Below are 5,092 nucleotides of genomic sequence, written 5' to 3' on the forward strand. Positions count from 1 at the left end.
GCAGAACCCACTTAAAGCAGGCAGGATTTTGGGGCTACAGTACAGGGTTGTCACTCTCCCCCTATCCTGGAACAGATTTGTGGTGCCCTATAACAAGGGGAGCAGCGGGCGGGTCAGGAGAGGACTGCCACACCATGTGGTCACCTCCCGGGCAGGGGGAGATCGAACTCATGCTGCCATGGCTTTAGCTTCTCAGTGCTGTGCTTTAACCTGCTGCGCCACCAGGGAGGGCGGAATAAACCTTTTATTAACCACTCTATGCCTGTGTCTCTCTCTTGTTCTGAGATTTTTTTTAAAAAAAAGATTTATTTATTTATGCATACAAGAACTGGGGTACAGGCCAGAGGTGTGTTTGGGGGGCGTTGAGAGGACTCACCAGAGAGAGTGGGGAACAGAACAGGCAGCTCTACTGAAACATACTGCTGAGGGGAGCAGCAGGTGAGATAGGAGGTCTTTCAAACCTTGTGGGTCAGCTCCCTGGCTTGGTATCTAATTCCTGCTGCAGTGGCTGCAGACTGCTTCATAGTGCTGTGCTTAACCCATTATGCCACTAGGGAGGGCCCTTGTTCTGAGATTTTTTTTTAAGACTTTTTTATTTATGCACAGAACTGGGGTACAGGCCAGAGGCATGTGTGGGGATGAGAGGATTCTCCAGAGACAAAGTGAGGGGCAGAACAGGCCAACTGACGAAAGTACACTGCTGAGGGGTACAGTGGGCTGGTCAGGAGAGGTCTGCCCCACCATATGGATCACCTCGGGGCAGGGATCAAACTCATGCTGAAGTGGCTTTAGCTTCTCAGTGCTGAGCTTTAACCTGCTGCGCTACCAGGGAGGGCTCCTTCTGAGATTTATTTTAAGCGTGCAGCTGAATACTCACACTCAGTCCATCCTATTCCCCTTTGGGGTTGCCCTATATCATTTGTGTCATTTTGTACCTAGAAGCCTAAAAACCCTCCTCTAATAGTAACAGCGTTAAGTTTCCAAATTTTACGTACTTGCATGGATGCCAAGCAAAGTGTGAGGTTCCCTCCCTGACTGCAAAAGGTAGGTGAAGAGAACACAGGTCTCTACATCTGGAGCCTGGAGGTTATAGGGGATGGCCCTTCTGAAGCAAGGCACCAAGTGAGGTTTCTGTGTAGTCTTTCTTAATTTTTGAAACCTTTCATTTGGAGTTCTTTACAATGAGTGATAAGTGACAGAGGAACAGGGAGATTGTCTCCCTGGTATCTGCCCTTGGCCTATCTACTTTCAAAGCTGGTGCTTTCCCTTGCCTTCACCTGTAGAGCTAGCCTGTGCTCAGTTGCCCTCTCTCATACCTTCTTCCCTGTTTTACATACACCTTACCTACATCCCAAGCTCCTAAGAAATTTTTATTCTCACTGGTTGCTTTGGATCCCTTATAAATACTAGTTGATAAAAAGGTTTTTTTTTAAAAAATCTATTATAATGCAAAGGATATTTGCATTGCAATAGATAAGAAGCTCTTGAAAAGAAAGCTTTTGGTATTCAAAGGGAGTGTTTCAGACTACAAATAAAATCTCAGGCAAGGACATGGGTGGGGGCAGAAAACAAAGATCTCCTTTAAATCACCTCACAAAGACATCCTGTCCTTGGCAGTTTAAGACTCCCAGATATCAGATTACATTATCTGGTATAAATGAAAATCCAACTGGAATAAAGCAGTGTTTACTCAGCATCCTGGATGGATTTATCAGTAGACCAAGACGAATGCTACCTGAGAAGAGCTGGAAGCTGACCTCAAAACAGGTTTTATTTTTTCCCTCCCACCATTTGGAAAAACATCTTTATAATTTCAAAATATAAAGGGACAACACATTTTGTGATTTATTTCCAACTCTAATTCCAGTTAATTTGCCACCTTGATATGGTCTTTAGATGTCAATTTGGCATTCATTTCCATTACTTAAAGAATGCAGAGTGTTCAGTTTCAGGGCACTGAAAGTTGAGAAGCTCTTCTCTTTGTCTGAATCTTTTGCCCTTTTCCTAAAAAGAAAGCAGTCACTGATCCAATTTTTATGACATAGAATATAGTTTCGGTGGTCTCATTAAGTTATAGATTCATCAGTGAACATGTCCTCTTTATCAAATTTTCATTTTTCTTAGAGTGAGGATATATGAAGATTCTTGTTTGATATATGAAGATTGCCCTCTCTCTTCTTAGTCCTCCAGGTCCCTAAATATAGGAAAAAAACCTGACCAGGGGTCAAACTCATGCCACAGTGGCTGGGCAGGGAACTAACCCACACGGCGCAACAGATGTCTCCTGTCTCACCCACAGCTTACTTCAGCAGTGTTTCAGTAGATCTCCCTGTTCTATTCCCTACTCTGCCTCTGGTGAATCCACTCAAACCCTCCCCGTCCCATCTCCTCCACATCTGGCCTGTATACGGTTTCATTTGCTTAAATAAATAAAAATAAATCTTTAAGAAAAATTAAAGTACTTTTACCATGGTACAGAGGAATGTGGTATAGTGCATTAAACTAAACCGCTAGGCTACAGATTAAAACTAAATTCATGTCATGATCCTTAACTCAGGCCCATTACCATAATTCCCTCAAAGGATGAAATGAAGCCATAATGGCAAAATAGACATACATTTTACCATAATAGCTTAATTTCATCTTTCTTTATGGCTAAACAGTATTCCAATGTGTGAATATGCCACATCTTTGTATCCACCTATCTATTTATGGGCACTTAGGTTGCTTCCAGGTCCTAGCTATTGTAAATAGTACCAAAATAAACATTGTGGAGCACATTGTGTTTTGAACTAATGATTTCATAATCTTGGTATTGAAAGCCCAGGATTGGAATTCTGGGTAATATGGGATTTTCATTTTAGTTTTTTGTTTTTTTTTTTAGATTTGTTTTTGTACGCATATAAGGTCAGAGGTGTGGGGGGTGAGTGGATTCACAGAGACAGTGGGGAGTAGAACAGGCAGATCCACTAAAATACACTGCTGAGGGGAGCAATTGGGTGAGACAGGAGAGGTCTGCTGTGTCATGTGGGTCAGCTCCCTGGCCGGCCAGGGATTGAACTCATGATGTAGTGGCTTGCAGTAGCTTGACAGCATTGTTTTTAATCCCTGCACCACAAGGGAGGTGCTCCAGTTTTAGTTTATTAAGGTCATTCCACATAGCTTATCAATATGCCTGCTCTGCTTCAATTTATATTTCTTCCACCAGTGAAACATGATTCCTCTTTCTCTGCATTTTCTGCAGCATTTATTTATTTTCTTTTAAAATATGTGTCATTCTCACAAGTGTGAGATTGCATCTGCCTTATGAAAAGTGATGATGATGTACTTACTGGTTTCTGGATATCCCTTTTTTCATTTGAAGTGTCCAGTTTTACTGCTTACTTATTGGGTTGTTTTTTTAAAAAATTTTCAATTGTATAACTTTTCCCAAATCTTGTGTATTAACCCCTTGTCAGTTGTGTAATGTGTAAATATTTTCTCTCATTCAGTAGGATGCCCTTTTAATCTACTTATATTTTCTTTCATTATGTAAAAGCTTTTTAACTTGAAGTAATCCCAATTGTTAATTTTTGCTTTGATGTACACTGTGGGAATTTTCCAGTAGGTGCCACTTTAAAGTCATTGGGTTAACACTAATGAACTAGTGAAACGGTGTTTTCTAGGGCCTATTAGGTTATAACAGGTTTTGTTTGTTTATTTTTGTTTTTTGCTGTTGGGTGAGGGTGCAGTCTGATTTGTTCTAAAGATGTTTAATCTTCTTGTGTTCATAGTTTGGGCGAGCTTCTTCATTGATCAAGCATATATAATAAATGTTTCTTCCTCCTGGAGGAGACAAAAGAAAATGAGTAAATGCTGGTGAAAAGTGATAACTTTAGGTTAAAAAGAGTGTTATTGATCTGCTCTGTGCTACTTGAATTATTCATGCAAAAAGGAGAAAGTAGAGGTGTTTAGGGACACAACATTTATTGAAAAGTCATAATGTTGAAAGTAGGAAAGAACTGAGAGTTAGAGACAAAGGTTTTTTCTGTTCTCTGATCCTTAATTCTGATTTTCCCCTGTATGCTTTGACAGTCAGATGAGCACTGGCAGAAGAATTAGTATGTGTATGGCTATATTTTTTGAATGGGTGTGTGCAAGACTATCAATTAGGCTTAATGTTTCAGTTAGGAAATTTTTTTTTTTTTTTTAAGATTTATTTATTTATTCATACAGAACTGGGGTACAGGCCAGAGATGCGGAGGGTGAGAGGATTCACCAGACGCAGAGTGGGGAGCAGAACAGGCAGATCGACGAAGTACACTGCTAAGGGGAGCAGCGGGCGGGTCAGGAGAGGTCTGCCACGCCATGTGGTCACCTCCGGGGCAGGCGGGAATAGAACTCATGCGGAAGCGGCTTTTGATTCTCAATGCTGTGCTTTAACCCGCTGCACCACCAGGGAGGGCCTCGGTTAGGAAATTTTTTACCTAGTTTTCAACTCCCAACTCTTTGATGCCTTTCTTATTCTTAAAATAGATTTGCCTTTACTCTGATTTCTGTCTCTCTCTCAATCCTTCTTGATCTATGTATCTTTTTGCATACAGTACAGGTTTGAAGATAAATTTTAAATCTGATAGTACCAAGTTTGTTGAGACTGTGGAGCAGCAGAAACTTTCATATATGCCTGATAAGGACATATTTTATAATTCAGTAATATTTTATAAGGTAAATAATTCACCAATAATTCAATAATCCTAGCCCCTTTATTAACCTGCTAATGTTTTCACTATTGGTAAATTGGAGTTAATAATGCACTTACTTCACAGAATTTTTAGGATTAATTGTGCTAGTATTATACAACCAGTATATTAATAAAAATTAATTTTTGTCATTATTAAAGGTAATTGTAATAATGTACTAATGATGATTATCTTTATTATTCTTGTTCACTATGCACCACAGAAGACTTGCACATATCCCCATAATACCATTGCTTATTATGGAAAAGAAAATCGAAGCAACTTGATTACCAAAAAGAAAATGGGGTCCTCCCTGGTGGCGCAGCGGGTTAAAGCACTATAAGAAGCTCTTGAAAAGAAAGCTTTTGGTATTC

This window comes from Condylura cristata, unplaced genomic scaffold (genome assembly GCF_000260355.1).
Source record: "Condylura cristata isolate star-nosed mole 26May11 unplaced genomic scaffold, ConCri1.0 scaffold00022, whole genome shotgun sequence".
NCBI lineage: Eukaryota > Metazoa > Chordata > Mammalia > Eulipotyphla > Talpidae > Condylura > Condylura cristata.